At 37.6% G+C, this 18,158-nt stretch overlaps 1 long non-coding RNA gene across 1 annotated transcript; it reads left to right on the forward strand.

The window, feature by feature from the left end:
* Positions 1-484: 484 nt before the first annotated feature.
* Positions 485-9,552, forward strand: LOC124788165. The gene is made up of 2 exons (XR_007016064.1): positions 485-1,027; positions 8,974-9,552. It is a non-coding gene; the product is annotated as an uncharacterized LOC124788165 (long non-coding RNA).
* Positions 9,553-18,158: the final 8,606 nt, after the last annotated feature.

Genomic DNA, 18,158 nt, shown 5'->3' on the forward strand with positions numbered 1-18,158 from the left:
CTGGCTGGCTGGCTGGCTGGCTGGCTGGCTGGCTGCGGGACCACTGCTGCAGGCCGGGACCGGGAACTGCTGGCTGGCTGGCTGGCTGGCTGGCTGGCTGGCTGGCTGGCTGGCTGGCTGGCTGGCTGGCTGGCACCTGGAACCCCTAACACTTCGATTAGCGCGAAAAAGGCACAATCGAAGGGCGGTAACCTTGCGGTGTACCGCCGGAGATAGCACTACGATGCCTTACTCAGATACTTATCTCCACGCCGGGACAGCATCGTTTTCGAGAACAATCAACGCCACTGATACAAGGGTCAAGTTGGAGCAAAAACAGCTCCATTAACTCATTTTACCGTAATAAATATGTGCGATCACTGCTTTTTAGCAGTATCCGTATCCTGTATTCTATATTACACGCTGAAAATGTTCTCATGGATGGCGACACAACTGCAGCGGGACACAGTAGTTCAGCGCCGTACGTTAGATGGCTTGCGTGAGAGTGACTTCAGAAAACACCCGTTACTTGTCAGTAGGACAAGGTCCACACTCACACTTCGCAGGCATGCTGGTTGCTGGCAATGGCATAGTAATCTGCATGTGTTTGGTGTGGACTGTGGGGGTTATGTTCCTGAAACCTCAGATTAAGGGCGGAACTAACTTTAAACTGGTTACTGGGTTATGTTTGTGCGTCGACATAATTTATAAAGGCTCGTTACTAAATAATATGCTGGATTTTATACGTGACATAATTTTCGTTACTTACGTCTCGAAAATGTCAAAATCCCTATAAAAAATATATTTGCAATTTCTTTAAAGGTGTCTAACCACACTTGGCATGTACATCAATTACTTATTTTACTGCACCGAAGCTTCATCGATCGGAGATTTGTTTCGCGCCACATTATTACCGCGCTAATATTTGACTGGCTGCATTAATTGCTGTAGCCATTCCCACTCTGTACATGTTTGGGGTGTCTTCTGTATCCAACGGGATTTCAGTTAATTTTGGGGTTATGTTGATGCTCACCAATACGAACGTGTGGTAAGCTACACTTTAATGAAACAATGAATAATCAGTTCATTTCACTGAAGAACACACACACACACACACACACACACACTTACTTTGTAATGAACTACTTTGTAATGAAAAACAAACATTTGTCTTAGAAGAGCCAACTAATAATTTACATGATCGTATCAACTTTTCAAATTAGTTAGTTTCGTGTTTCATGGATCATTAGCACTATAGATCGTAATGATGTGTTTCGTGATGCTTGGTTACTTTGTCTACAAATTGGACAGGTGTTTCCATGTAAACGTGACAGTATTTCTTTTATATCAGTTGCACTACTGTAGATACATTATTGTTGTTAATTGTTAATTTCATCTATTTGACCGCATTGGAGAAGCAGACGTACTACAAACGATGTTGGACAATACAGTCAGCTACAAACAAGATTAAAACTGTATATTAAAAATGTATTTTTAATCTTAGTTGAGTCTTACTGTATTCTCCAAAATCTTGCGCAGTACGTCTGTGTTTCTGATGTGATTAAATAGATAGTACTATGTAAAATTGATGCAATGTTTGCAAACAATGTACAGATCAACATTTTGAAGTCTGTAGTATTGAAATTACTGCAAAGGGCATATCTGTTAGAGTACTTACAATTCACACAGCTCTGGCATGGAAGTTTTGTATTTTTTTGAATAAGTTAGGATCTCTTTTGGCTAAAAGATCCAAGTCTTTGTAGTCAGTCATGTGTCTGCCATGGTTAACTTCCCTACTAAACTTACAGAGAATTGCAAAAGTCTTCTAGACTTTTTTTTTACAAGAGTAGAATAAACAGTGTAAGTATATGCGAAATCATAAATGGCTTTTCTGACCATAATGGCAAACTGTTTAAGGTCAACATCAGTTTTATAAAGTTTCCCACACATATAATTACTTTAGATGTATAAACACTGCCTTTCATTACTATTTGTCAAACACTGATTGGATTAAGTGTATAAGATAACTAATGTATATCATAAATTTAATATATATATCTCCCTGGACTTAAATTTCCAAAAAGAATTGCAAGGAAGAACATTGAAAACCACGGATTACTGAAGGAATTAAAATTTCTTGCAGCTGACTAAAAGGGAATTATATGCCTCATTAAGAACATCAAATGATCCCCTTCAAAGATCTTAATACAAATTGTCCTGTAGGGTTTTAAAACTGCTTAAAAATTGAGATACTTGTATATTCAATCTGAAATTGATAACTCTAGGATTAAAATAAAATCAATTTGGAAGATCACAGAGAGGCTGTGGGAAGTGCAATAAGAATGATAATGCCATAGAGATAAGCTATAATGACAAGGTGGTATATAATCCTGCAACAATTTCTAAAATTTAACAATCACTTATTAACTGCAGCAGACAATGTGGGTTATAAGCGCTCATTAAAAGCAGCCAAGAATTTATAACAATGAGCTAACCACTTAATCATTCCAGCAAGGTGTTGTCCCAGAGAGATCAAAGTTTGCTATAGGAAAACCTGTTTTTAAGAATGACAACAAAACTAATTCACCCACTTACTGCCCAATATCTCTGCAAATTGCTTCTCAGAATTGTTAGAGAAACTGATGTATAAAACAACTGTAGACCACCTAAATATTCACAACATCCTCAGGAAAAACCAGCTCAGTTCAATTCCCCTCCCCCTCAAAAAAGTAAATAAATAAATAAAGCTGGCAACTTTCTCTCACACAACTGAAATTCTTGTATCCCTAAATAACAAACAAAACATCCCCCAAATGAATGCTGAATTTTATGGTTTGAATTGCAACACTGACAGATGGGCGGAATCATATCTACACAACAGAAAGCAGATGGTGATACCTAATTATACTGATGGCTGTTTTGTTTTATCTGAGTGGGGCACATTAAAATGTGAAGTGCCACAAGGATCCATTTTGGGACTTTTGTTATCTTCACCAATGATCTCCCACTCTACACAAACACTGAGAGCAAATTTACTCTTTTTGCTCATGACACTATTATTTTGATTCAAAGCTGAAAAATCAGTGAACTAGAAGATAAGCACAATGTTGTACTTGTACACATCTTACACTGGCTTAAGTCTAAATTAACATTGGATATTTAAAAAAAAAAAAAACTCAATATATGCAATTTCATGCATCTCAACAAGAAAATGAAGTAATCCACTTGAACTGTGATAACCAAAATATATTACATTGTGAATCTTCTACGTTTCCCTGCATTCAAACTAATGGCACGTGAAGTTGGTCTGGGCATATCCTAGAGACCTATAAGCTTTTCTTTTTTTTAAAAACTCAGTATGACAACTTACACACTATGTGGAATTACCCCTGTGGTGATATGAATGCTGTCAAGGCTGCTTATTTTGTCTACTTTCACTCTGTCATGTCACATGGTATAATTTTTTGGAGTTATCAACCGTTAGCCAGAAGAATCTTTATTGCACATAAGAGAGCAGTTAGAATAATGAATGGCATTCATCTGAGAGATTCTTGCATAAACCTGTCCTGCAAGCTCCAAATTAATCACCACATCTCAGTACTTATTTTCTTTTACGATTTTTGTCTGTGATAACCATAGTCTTTTTTGACATATAATAGTGCATACCATGACCACAATACAAGGTTTAAAAATGATTTACACTAGGCTCTAAAATGTCTAAGTCTTGCACAGAAATCTGTCTACTATTCACTGCAAATTTTTTTCAATTATTTTCCATCAGATATTAAAGATCCACATTAATGTCTCACCTACATTTAAATCTATGTTAGGAAACTACCTTATGGATAAGTCATTGTACTCTCTTGACAAGTACATAAAGATTGACCAGTGAGTGTTTTTGTAAATTTGTATTGTCATTTGTATTTATGTTTCGAGACTTCCAATTTCTAATGTCTAGCCATTATTAGTCTTCCTGGTTTGTGACGGTTAATGTACAACTTTTTTTGCTTTAAGTATTTTTATTAAGTCATATGTACTTTAACTATGTCTTATTTATTTTACGTTAACTATTAAGACACAAGGAATTATGGATGCTGGCTGCAAGCAGGCACTGATTGAAATCAATGGCAGAAGTTGAAAATTTGCACTGGACTAGGATTTGAACCCGAGTCTCTTGCTTACTAGGCAAGTAGATGCACACCAGGCTCGAATTCTTACGGGAATCTGCAAAATGCCACATGTAATGAGGATAAAGGGCAAGGGGCATGACATCAGTAGTTAAGTTGAGAATTTTGTGTGAGACGGCAGGCGTACTACGGTAGTCTGTGCAGTTGCAGTGACCACTGTATCTGGACGACTCAGTGATCAGAGCATCTAGTCAGCATGAGGCTCGCATTCAAATACCGGTGTGGCACACATTTTCAACTTTCCCCATTGATTTCAATCGATGACGCTTGCAGCCAGTGTTGGTAATTCCTTTATCTCTTAATTCATAATGGTTGCTGGATAAAAAGGGTGTCTGTTCTTTCGTACATGTCCCAAAAATCAGATGCCAAACTTATTCAACTTTTAATATTTTTTTGGTGGTATTCAAAAAAATTTAAAAACCTCTCTCACACCGGCCTGATTTAGCTTCACTAATCAAAATGGTAAAAGCATGCGTATGTTAAGGGAATTTTCATTCACAAAGCAGGTGTATCACATTCACACAGTTCAATACTGTTCTATCCTGATTACATTGAGCTTAACTTAAATTCCATAAGGCAGTGAAGCAATTTTGAAGTCTTGGTGCAACGAAAATTGTCAGTCGATCTCCTGAAAACATTTGTAATAATTATTAACTTTCGGTGATCACATGGGGAAGACCAGAGATCTGCTGCTAAGATCGTGTTAGCCTATTTATTTGAAGTAACTGGATATCTTGAACATACAAAACGGCAGGTTCGTCCAGTGTAAATCAGACATTCCCCACTGATTCCGTGCAACACAGTGTAGTAAGCAGACACTGTCAATAATAGTCAGTTAAATAATACGTGAACACGTGCAACACAGTGTAGTAAGCAGACACTGTCAATAATAATCAGTTAAATAATACGTGAACAAACTTACTTTAGTTTAGTTCATGTATTAAATTCCTTCTCATACAGAATCTCATCAAGATGGCGACTAGCTCAACTCAACAATACATACATATACATCCTCCTCCTTTCACGGCTAATTGGCAAGCTCCTTCATTCTTTTCATAAGAGAAAACAGATAGCAGAGAAGCTATTCCATGGAGTAAATGGACGCTCCAAGGAATAATAGGGCTTGAAACTACTTTGCATTGATAATCATCGTACATTAAAGTTTAGGAATCGGTAAGATAAGAAGAGATATTTCGAGATATGTACTGAGATATATAATTTATAAAATTTCTGAAAATATTGTGGAGAGACCGCTGCAAGAAACATTACAAACTTTTAAGCATACTCACCAATTTGTTACATTTTTGGTGATGTAAATTGGTTTTTTGTATCTCATTCCACACCCCGGTTATTCATCAGAAATGGATCTATGGAATTACAAGTAAGTAAGTAAATAAATATAGAGTGGCTGCCTACTGATAAATGCAGTGTATGTCTGAAAACTGGACATGTGGATAGTGTTAAGTCGTATTCACTGCATTTGTCACAACAGGGAACTGTAATTAACATTTTGTTTGCATGTACAGAATTATGTACATATCTACAACCAAAAATGCAAATAACCAAGGTTTAACAATAACAGGAGAACAGAAATAGCCAACACAAGTGAACGTGGTAATTAAAAAACTGGAGAGGAATGGTTGAGGTCCTGATAACTAACTTAAAATGTATATTCCAATATGATTTCTGTATTTAACATTGGTGGTGTGGGTAACATAGCATTTCGTGAGATCCTTACAATATTTCAGGAACTAATATTAAGTTAGGTAGGTGTATATTACATTCTACATCTATACTCTGAAAACCACTGTAAAATGCACTGCAGAAGGTACTTCCCACTGTACCAGTTATTAGGGCTTCTTCCTGTTCCATTCGTGTAAGAGGTGCCCCTGTGTGTGCTGTAATCTTGTCTGTCATGATCCCTAAAGGAGTGATCCATAGGGTTTGTACTGTATTTGTAGATTCGCCATTTGAAGCTTGTCCTTTAAACTTAGTAAGTAGCCTTTCCCAGGAGAATTTACATCTGTCTTCGAGTCTTCTGTCTTTCTTTGTATCTCTGTAACACATAGCTACCATTCCTACAGAAACATCAGAAAATATACAACACTAATAGTGTGTGCATAGAGGCATCTAAGGAACCACTCTCCTTGTGATACATATGTGAATGAAATGAGATTAAATTCCAATGTGTTACACAATGGGAAGTAGGATTTAGAAGTAGACATGAGCTGCTTATGTTCTAATAGTTGTACTGCGTGTGATAACACACTAGCCCCTGGATGAAAAAGAGACTAACCTTGAAATTAGGTCACAAAGAACTTATCTGCTGTAAGTCACACTTCATTACATCAACTATATTTTCAACGTAAGTTTAAGTAGCACACAGCTCCGTCACACAAAAGGATAATTTGAATGGAAATGTTTGAGTACATTTTGTCAAATGGAGCCTATAAAGTTATTTTGATAGAATGAATGAAGCTGAACTTTCAAAATGGCTTAAGAATCTAGGTGGCCTGAAATTTACATCATTGCACGCAAAAAATGAGATTGTAATTTTGAATGCAGTTTTACTCCAGGTTTACACTTGGCTGAAACGGCTTCACTGAGAATTCCAACTTCGCAGCTAAAACACAACGTATTTTAATTTGCAATAGTCCGCCTCTGGTAGCTGAGTTGTCAGCGTGACGGGATGTCATACCTAATGGCCCGGGTTCAATTCCCAGCTGGGTGGGAGACTTTCTCCACTCAGGGACTGGGTGTTGTGTTGTCCTTATCATCGTCATTTCATTCCCACCAACACGCAAGTCACTGACGTGGCGTCAACTTGAAAGACTCGCACCAGGCAAATGGTCTATCCAATGGGAGGCCCTAGCCACACAGCATTTCCATTTGCAATACATGAGCAACTGTCTTTGACGGGATAGTAGTGAAGTTTGGACAAAAAAACTGGTCATTATGAGCCTGTTGTTACTGTCTATGTAGATGAAAATCACTTTGAATATTTCAAACATCCAAAAGATTGTGCCTCCTCACGTGCAAGCAAATACTTCATACAATTAAGGAGTAGTGCAACAGCTGGACATAGGTTAATGCAAATTATTATATTTTATTACTCATTCCAAATCTTGGAAAATTGTCACTGATGATAATATCTACAAAACATGATTGATTGTAATAGCTTATTATTAGGACCAAATGAAAACAAAAATATTATTTACTACACTTGGCTGTAGAATTTTTGAATTACTTGATATGTAAATGAATCACATTAACAGTACTGAAGCACAATTCTGACCTTGTGGGCAGAAAAATGTTCTGATGAAACAGGACTTGCAATGTGCCACTTAAGGTTGACATTCAAAACTTCTCCAGTATGGAAGACTGCCCCTTTAAGCAACCAATTTGTCACCAGTTATATTATTGGTGTTAACAATATAATAACTGCCTGCAGCAACCCCTACTGAGCTTCAGGTGAAGATCCCTATAGGACGACACTACTAACAATGGCTTGCATACATTGTAGGTGTTACACGGCTGTTCTCTGAAAATAAAAGATACATTCTATATTTTAAACGTGCATTGTGTATCATAAAATAGTTAATCATCATATAATCGAGCATATAGTTTTCTTTGTCTCCAGGTACTACCATCCTATTTCCTCACGTTATCTACTGAGTTGTCATACCAACGTAAGTAAATACACAGCAGGAATGGGTGAACTGTGCTCCAGAACACTTGTGCCTTTCCCAGCACCATACTCTTCACTTACTTTTGGTGCAGTTTGTTGTCTGATCTGTGTACATAATAGACAGATCATAGACATCTGTGTGTCTAAGAAACCCCACAATTTGTCATCCCTAATTGTTGCACCTTCACTCATCAATTACGATGTACATAAATGATAGTAGCTCATGAATATCTAGCAAGTGTCATCTTTCCTTCTGCAATTGCTTCTTGCCTCTTGGCCATGGTAATCTGACCTCTTTAAATCAGTGGCCTAACCTATTTTGTACAGACCAAGTTTGGCAGTTTCTTACTACATGCACCACATTTTATGTATCTTGTGGAATACACCATCTGAGCCAGAACTTTTTTAATACATTATGGTAGTTTAATTGCTGATAAGTTACCACTGTAAAATTTTCTTTAAAGTTTTTCATAAAATAATGATTGGTATGTTTACTTATATAACAACATTCATTGTTTGACTTCAAAAAAACAATTATTTCACATCGGAATGGAAAAGTGAAGACAATGGGAATTTAGGCTTGATAAGTGACAAGCAACATAACTTGTTCATGTAACTTGACACACTGCATGTCAGCATATGAAAATAAATAATTTGTCAATTCATGAAATAACAGACTCCTGGCACAAACAGGATATAAAACCAACCACTTAGCCATGGGAAATGCTAAGAACAAACAGAAGAAAATGTAACAAGCAAAAAGCTGATATTGAATCTTGACTAATCATTACAGTACCAGTCATTTTACAAAATAATTTGTTGCACATTTTTAAAAATGAGTCACATAATCTTGAACGTCTACAATCATCTTCAAATGGTACTTCAGGAAAAAATAACAGTGAATGTGTTTACCACTTAGTACATGAAACATTGTACACATAGATCTATAATAATCGAAATATTGTACACATAGATCTATAATAATCTCAATGTTATAGTCTGCATTTTACTCCAGAACAAAATGTGTGTGCCTCTATAGCAGAGTAATCATTATAGATGGCTGCCATGTGCAGTTTTCAGTTTTGATTCCCAGTACTACCATGGATTTTTACTTGGCAGGAGGACTAGTATATGGTGCACACAGTCTCATGATGTCAACTGAGGAGCGACTTGAATGAGATGTAGCAGCTCCCAGGTCTGGAAAGTCACTAAATCGGCCGGGAGAGCAGTGTGATGGCCACATACCCCTCGATACAGCATTCACATAATGCTAAATGATTCGGCAGCCGATCAACATCCATTGGACCTTCAGGGGCTCGAAGAGTAGCTGAAGCGAATAGTATTTTATGTCCCTACACCAGCTATTTCAAGGCAGACAGACCATCTATCACTGCTGTATACTGACCGTGTATGGTGATGAAGTTCCAGATGAATGCTGATTGTCCACTGGGATTAAATCACACTACATAATTTGCTTGACATTTTGAATGACAATCATGGTGCAATACTCATCTTGGTTTTGATGTTATATAAATCTAATACTTAAATAAGATTTTCATTTTTCTGATATGCAAATATAACTTCTAGAAGAGATGTGCAAAAATTTTTTTATGCTTGTGTTACATGTACATAGAAATGTGAGACACAAATTTGAAAAGATGGAACCCCTTTGAATAAATTATCAGTAAATGAAACTTACATATGACTTGAATAAACTCCACTTAATAGCTGTAATATAAACACTGTTAAATAGTTACTGTTACTGTGTGAAATTTGCAACTCCTTATGAATATACTAATACACTAGTATAATCCCCAGCTTCAGGACACACTGTTGGTCACAACTAAAATAAAAGTTGAATAATTGTGGATAATAAATTGGAGCACAAATCGCGAGAAATTCTCCATTTCTTTCTCATAAAATATCCCCTAAGATATGTACAATTACATGGTGCACTGACAAAAACTATACTGAAGGGGCGATACGCCGAGTTCATCGAGTTTCACTAGTGAACAGAACATTTTGCAATCTTTTATAGCTGCAAACTCGTACAATGCTCTAGGGAGAAATCATTTCATTTGAGCCTCATGCAATGAACACGTCTACGAATAAGATTGTAATCAGTTAGCAAAATGATTTCAGCGGTCATTAACTCCAAGTGTCACTTCTGCTTTCATAGCATAGAATGTAATAAACACAGAGTTGTCCACTACCTAAAGTTGGCAGCAACAAGAAATAACTCAATACTGACAGATGAAATTAGATTTCTTTCAATTCTGCAATCCCCATCAACTACCTTACCAAGTCCTAGACGGTGTGTCTATTGCCTGGAGTTTTACGTCACTACTTGGTTGTGTGATCATTGTACTACAGGAAAGTCTGGAAATGGTCAAGTCAAACTGATGAAAATAGTATATAAGAAGGCAATTGACAAACTGCAGCACAATTGACACATTAGCTCATGGAGAGGCAGAAAATCAAACCGCTTGCATTAGGTATAGTAAGCCTCCTTTCAGAGCCTACTAAGAGAAAATAATGGGAGGTCTTGAGTTTTTCATGGATGGACTAAAAAATAAACACCAATATTGTAATCAATTCAAATGCAGTCTTCATACAACAGAAAAAAATACAACTTAAACAATCTGTTTACATTAATAGTTGCCGTTTTCAAGTAAATCACATCGTTATAGTCACAAGGATTACTTTAAAAGGAAGATAAAATGTAAAGTAATTCAAAGAAAGACCAACACAAATTTATTTCATGTAATAAACTGCACTTTCTTATGTAGCTCATGTGAATTGGGGGTAGTTCCATGTCACTCATCTCTGTAATAAGCAGATTTCTTCATATTAATTTTAACATCAGACCCAATAGAATTTAAACAAAGTTAACAGATGCTTCACAAGTATCATAGGAGAATAATGAAAAACACTGTTATTTAAGAACACCCAAGTTCTACACTTTTACAGTGCACTTTAAAACAAATACTAAACTGTGATTCACACACTGCTTCAGTGTGTGCAGCAAGGTTCATTTTATCTTCAGACACTTCACAAGAATTTGCCTGTGCATCTTGAGACTCCAGTAACGGAACTCTCCAGCACTAACTGCAAGCATCTGTCTGAAAATAAAATCTTGTTAATCTATGAACCATTCTGTCCTGTAACAGCCATCTGTCTGTTGACACCAGAAATGGCTGTCATGTGATTACAATCTATTGTTAACATTCTTGTGCCTCTTCCCTCCTCCTCCTCCTCGAGTTCAAAAATATTTTTCCAACCAAGAAACTTATCATTTCCCCCTTCTTTATGTCAGGTTCTGCTGATAACTGTGAACTACTAACTGTAATACACACTGGATACAAGACTTTCAATTGTGCACTCCTTTCACCTTGGCAGTCCCCCGTCCTCCCAAACAGTAGCTACTAGTTGTGAAACATCCTGTATAAAACCTTAACCCTCTATTGCATGGTGTTGCCATACGGCAACAAAGCATAAATTTACGTATACTGTTAAGGAAACCACTTGTACATGCATGGTGTTGCCGTACGGCAACACACAGTCTGGCTGTGTCAAGCTAGACTGTGTTTAGCATCGTTATGTTGGCAGAAACTGCTGATAGTCTATAGTCATTGCTGGAGGTCCACTATACGTAAACCCACACTACAGCAACGGAAAAGGTGAATTAGATTACACCTAAAGAAATTATATTTTTAAGGTATGTAAAATGATGCTTAATGATAGCACAGATAATGTTTTGATGTCTATGTAACTGAATGATAAATAATTACTTAGTATTTTCCATTTGTTGCTATATGGCAACACTACGATCTTGCCAATGCAAACAAACTTTTTCAACATAGGTGGATTCAGTGCAATGCTGTTTATTACTTTTATTTTGTAAACATGGCATCAATTCCAGCTTCATGCTTCCTACGGTGACAGACATTCAGTGGCAATTAGGAATATTCCTGAAGAAAGCAACGATTCACAATTGGGCAACACCGACAGTGAAGAAGAATTTGCAGATCATTCAGAGGATGAAAGTGCTGGACATAATATTCCTCATGGAACTTCAGCTATAGTCGTTTCTGAGACTGACAATGACAGTGAAGGAGAACAAGAAGAAGAGGAAAAGGAACAAAATGAGGACGAACATGATGAGAACAATGTTGCTGTTGTTGTGGTCTTCAGTCCTGAGACTGGTTTGATGCAGCTCTCCATGCTACTCTATCCTGTGCAAGCTTCTTCGTCTCCCAATACGTACTGCAGCCTACATCCTTCTGAATCTGTTTAGTGTATTCATCTCTTGGTCTCCCTCTATGATTTTTACCCTCCACGCTGCCCTCCAATACTAAATTGGTGATTCCTTGATGCCTCAGAACATGTCCTACCAACCGATCCCTTCTTCTAGTCAAGTTGTGCCACAAACTCCTCCCCAATCCTATTCAATACCTCCTCATTAGTTACGTGATCTACCCATCTAATCTTCAGCATTCTTCTGTAGCACCACATTTCGAAAGCATCTATTCTCTTCTTGTCTAAACTATTTATCGTCCATGTTTCACTTCCATACATGGCTACACTCCATACAAATACTTTCAGAAACGACTTCCTGACACTTAAATCTATACTCGATGTTAACAAATTTCTCTTCTTCAGAAACGCTTTCCTTGCCATTGCCAGTCTACATTTTACATCCCCTCTACTTCAACCACCATCAGTTACTTTGCTCCCCAAATAGCAAAACTCCTTTACTACTTTAAGTGTCTCATTTCCTAATCTAATTCCCTTAGCATCGCCCGACTTAATTCGACTACATTCCATTATCCTCGTTTTGCTTTTGTTGATGTTCATCTTATATCCTCCCTTCAAGACATTGTCCATTCTGTTCAACTGCTCTTCCAAGTCCTTTGCTGTCTCTGACAGAATGACAATGTCATCGGCGAACCTTTAAGTTTTTATTTCTTCTCCATGGATTTTAATACCTACTCCGAAATTTTCTTTTGTTTCGTTTACTGCTTGCTCAATATACAGATTGAATAACATCGGGGAGAGGCTACAACCCTGTCTCCCTCCCTTCCCAACCACTGCTTCCCTTTCATGTCCCTTGACTCTTACAACTGCCATCTGGTTTCTGTACAAATTGTAAATAGCCTTTCGCTCCCTGTATTTTACCCCTGCCGCCTTCAGAATTTGAAAGAGATTATTCCAGTCAACATTGTCAAAAGCTTTCTCCAAGTCTACAAATGCTAGAAACGTAGGTTTGCCTTTTCTTAATCTAGCTTCTAAGATAAGTCGTAGGGTCAGTATTGCCTCACGTGTTCCCATATTTCTACGGAATCCAAACTGATCTTCCCTGAGGTCGGCTTCTACCAGTTCTTCCATTCGTCTGTACAGAATTTGCGTTAGTATTTTGCAGCCGTGACATATTAAACTGACAGTTCGGTAATTTTCACATCTGTCAACGCCTGCTTTCTTTGGGATTGGAATTATTATATTCTTCTTGAAGTCTGAGGGTATTTCGCCTGTCTCATACATTTTGCTCACCAGATGGTAGAGTTTTGTCAGGACTGGCTCTCCCAAGGCTGTCAGTAGTTCTAATGGAATGTTGTCTACTCCGGGGGCCTTGTTTAGACTCAGGTCTTTCAGTGCTCTATCAAATTCTTCACGCAGTATCATATCTCCCATTTCCTCTCCATCTACATCCTCTCCCATTTCCATAATATTGTCCTCAAGAACATCGCCCTTGTATAGTCCCTCTATATACTCCTTCCACCTTTCAGCTTTCCCTTCTTTGCTTAACTGGGTTTCCATCTGAGCCCTTGATATTTATACAAGTGGTTCTCTTTTCTCCAAAGGTCTCTTTAATTTTCCTGTGGGCAGTATCTATCTTACCCCTAGTGAGGTAAGCCTCTACATCCTTACATTTGTCCTCCAGCCATGCCTGCTTAGCCATTTTGCACTTCCTGTCGATCTCATTTTTGAGACGTTTGTATTCCTTTTTGCCTGCTTCATTTACTGCATTTTTATATTTTCTCCTTTCATCAATTAAATTCAGTATTTCTTCTGTCACCCAAGGATTTCTACTAGCCCTCGTCTTTTTACCTACTTCATCCTCTGCTGCCTTCACCACTTCATTCCTCAAAGCTATCCATTCTTCTTCTACTATATTTCTTTCCCCCATTCTTGTCAATTGTTTCTTTATGCTCTTCCTGAAACTCTCTGCAACCTCTGGTTCTTTCAGTTTATCCAGGTCCCATCTCTTCAAATTCCCACCTTTTTGCAGTTTCTTCAGTTTTAATCTACAGGTCATAACCAATAGATTGTGGTCAGAGTCCACATCTGCCCCTGGAAAAAACCTGGTTCCTAAATCTCTGTCTTACCGTTATATAATCTATCTGATACCTCTTAGTATCTCCAGGGTTCTTCCATGTATACAACCTTCTTTCATGATTCTTGAACCAAGTGTTAGCTATGATTAAGTTGTGCTCTGTGCAAAATTCTACCAGGCGGCTTCCTCTTTCATTTCTTAACCCCAATCCATATTCACCTACTATGTTTCCTTCTCTCCCTTTTCCTACTCTCGAATTCCAATCACCCATGACTATTAAATTTTCGTCTCCCTTCACTACCTGAATAATTTCTTTTATCTCATCATACATTTCATCAATTTCTTCATCATCTGCAGAGCTAGTTGGCATATAGACTTGCACTACTGTTGTAGGCATGGGCTTCGCGTCTATCTTGGCCACAATAATGCGTTCACTATGTTGCTTGTAGTAGCTTACCCGAACTCCTATTTTTTTATTCATTATTAAACCTACTCCTGCATTACCCCTATTTGATTTTGTATTTATAACCTTGTATTCACCTGACCAAAACTCTTGTTCCTCCTGCCACCAAACTTCGCTAATTCCCACTATATCTAACTTTAACCTATCCATTTCCCTTTTTAAATTTCCTAATCTACCTGCCCGATATAGGGATCTGACATTCCACGCTCCGACCCGTAGAACGCCAGTTTTCTTTCTCCTGATAACGATATCCTCCTGAGTAGTCCCCGCCTGGAGATCCAAATCAGGGACTATTTTACCTCCGGAATATTTTACCCAAGAGGACGCCATCATCATTTATCCATACAGTAAAGCTGCGTGCCCTCGGGAAAAATGACGGCCGTAGTTTCCCCTTGCTTTCAGTCGTTCGCAGTACCAGCACAGCAAGGCTGTTTTGGTTAATGTTACAAGGCCAGATCAGTCAATCATCCAGACTGTTGCCCGTGATGTGTTACATCAAAATGACATTGTAGCGGTAGAAGAAAATAGTGCTCCAAAACCAAATAAAACACCTAAATATGCGTGTAGTTGGAAGAAATGCCAGAAAGTACTAATTATTCCAGAATGGACTGGTACACTTGACGTCCCTTCTCATGTATGCAGTCCGAAAGATATTTTCATATGTTTCTTGGAAACTAAATGTTGGACATTATTGTTGAGGAGTCAAACAGACTATCCACTCAAAAAACCTACAAAAGGGCTGAAACTTGACAGACAAGAATTAGAAATTTGGATAGGAATGATGTTCTTTCTGTCTGCAATTAGATTCCCTTCTACTAGAGATTACTGGAACCCTGAGACTTGGGAGTTCCCATTATAGCTGATAGAATGCATACAAATGAATAGTAACATATATTTTGCCGTCAATTTCAGAACTATACCCAAAGGAGAGCCAGGGTATGATCCTATACACAAAATTAGAAGCCTTATTGACCATATGGTTTCTAAGTGTAAAGTGCTACCGAAGCCGGAAAAATTCAGTCTCAGCGATCAGATTGTCACATTCAAAGGGTGTCATTCAATGAAACAGTACAATCCAAAAAAACCAAAGAGATGGGGATACAAAATGTTTGTACTATCTGATGTGAATGGTTTAGTATACAACTTTGAACTGTATACTGGCAGAACTAACCAAACTGAACATCTTCCTAGGAGCCAGTGGAAATGTTACGCTAAGGCTGGCTAGTGTAATACCCGAGCACAGAAATTCTAAAATATTTTTTGACAACTGGTTCTGTAGTTTAGATTTGCAAATGAAACTGGCAGAAAGAGGAATCGACAGCCTAGGCACTGTTCGTTCCAATTGTCTAAAGGGATGTGTGTTCAACTCTGACAAGAAAATGAAGAGATCTGGAAGAGGTGCAATAGATGAAAGGCAGTGTTCCATGGGAAATATGCAGTATTCTGCTGTAAAGTGGCATGACAACAGATTTGTGACATTACTCAACAATTTTGTGTGAGCAAATCCAAATACTGAAGTAGAAAGATCTGACAAGAAGTTGAAGAAGTCAGTCAAAGTGCCTTGCCCCAGGGCAGTAGTGGAGTATAATCAGTTCATAGATCTTGTGGATTCAGTTGTAGCATTGTATAGGATCCAGATATATTTAAAAAAAAAAAAAAAAAAAAAAAAAAAAAAAAAAAAAAAAAATTGGTATCACAGAATATTTTTTCGTATTCTAAACCTGGTGGTAGTGAATGCTTGGTTTCTTTACACAAGAGATGCACTATCAAGTGGAATGCACTGGAAAAGCATACTTGCTTTAGCAGAGTTCAGGAAGGCCATAGGTAGAGGTTTTTTGTTCCCGAGGTTAAGTGAGGCAAGCAAACAAGGAAGACCTAGAAGTAATTCCACTGAGAGAGCCTACACAACGAAGAAGAAGAAGAAGAAGAAATGACCAACAGCTGCACTAGATGAAAAAGAGATGCAGCTAGATGGCATAGGACATTTGCCTATCATGGATATCAAAGGAAAGTGCAAAGTTCCATCCTGCAATGGAACTGTGAGAGTGAAGTGTTTGAAATGCTAGGTGCAATTATGTTTCACTGCAAATAAAAACTGTTTTTTGAAATTTCACACTGAGTCATGAAATGAGGTATCAAATTGTTTAATAACAGGACAAAATATTTTTTTTTAAATGGAAAAGTAACAGTTTTTCACCTAAAACTATTCATAAATGTATGTAGAAGCACATTTGTGTTTCTTTTCTAAGTCATTTTATACATGTATGGAAATAAAAGTGTTGCGAGTCTTCCGGGAAGTGTGTTGACATACGCATGGTGTTGCATTTTGGCAACAAACCTAAAATATTGAATAAATCAAAATTTCTATGTTTAACCTATTACACAGTATTTTGTGTGTCAGACCCTACCCCAAATATGTTTTTCATTGAAATTGGTTTCATATATATATATATAAGCCCATGATGCCCCAAGTGGCAGATTCTGTCACTTGGACCTTATACCAACCCTGTGTACACCAGCATCTTTTAATGTTCCTGTAACAGTGCGCATATGGGACTAGTGAACCTGGCAATGCTTCACAATTGCTAAATATGTATGAAAGTCCGATATACGTCTTAATAGCCTTCTCCTCCCTCTCTCTGTCCATCTCCTCCTCCGTTACCCTCTCTTTGTCCTCCTCCTACCCCCTTCCTCTGACCTCGAGCCTTATTTATTGTTTTCGCCAACGAAATCTTGAATGGGGATTGAAGTCACTTAAAAATGAGTGGGTAAACAGGTTGGGATTGCTGGTATAGGGGATGAGAGCCCTCTCCTGCTGCTGGATCTGTGAGGATAGTAGCTTCAATCACCATATTTAGCATATAACAGGTTGGATTGCAAAGTTTCAGATGATTTAGATACCTGTAGCAGCATTCTAATCGTTAGCTTATGAGTCATAAATACAACTTTCTTGTTTTCTGTTAAAATAGATCGTGAGGAACAAATCACAACAGTACACAGGCCTAGCTGTGTAAACTATATACACAAGGAGAAAGAACATGTACATGGGAGAAACCGTTCATCAAATATTTAAATGTGCAGCTATACTAGTTACAACAGACTCCGAAAAAGAAAATGAAACTGTACTTTCTTCACACTCTTTCCCACAATTGATTTTTAACAGACAACCCATACACTGTTGTTATACCCCATACATACACTCTCATACATACACTCTCTCTCTCAAGTTGTCTGAATGTTTATTAGACTATCATGTGAAACTTTAAGTAAGCCGGTCAAGAAATTTCGAAATTTTTGCTGACAACTTTTCTCTATTATATATTAAATATATACCACATAGGAATTAAAAATATGTAGCCTATGTCCATCCGAATGTTTATTACAGTATCGTATAAAAATATGAAGGAAATTGGTTAAGAACTTTTCGAGATTTATGGTAACGACGAGTTGTCTTTATATAGTAGTACAGATAAAGATTAAGGCCAGGTGAACAGAGGCAATGGCTCC

The sequence above is a fragment of the Schistocerca piceifrons genome, chromosome 3 (genome assembly GCF_021461385.2).
Source record: "Schistocerca piceifrons isolate TAMUIC-IGC-003096 chromosome 3, iqSchPice1.1, whole genome shotgun sequence".
NCBI classification, from domain to species: domain Eukaryota; kingdom Metazoa; phylum Arthropoda; class Insecta; order Orthoptera; family Acrididae; genus Schistocerca; species Schistocerca piceifrons.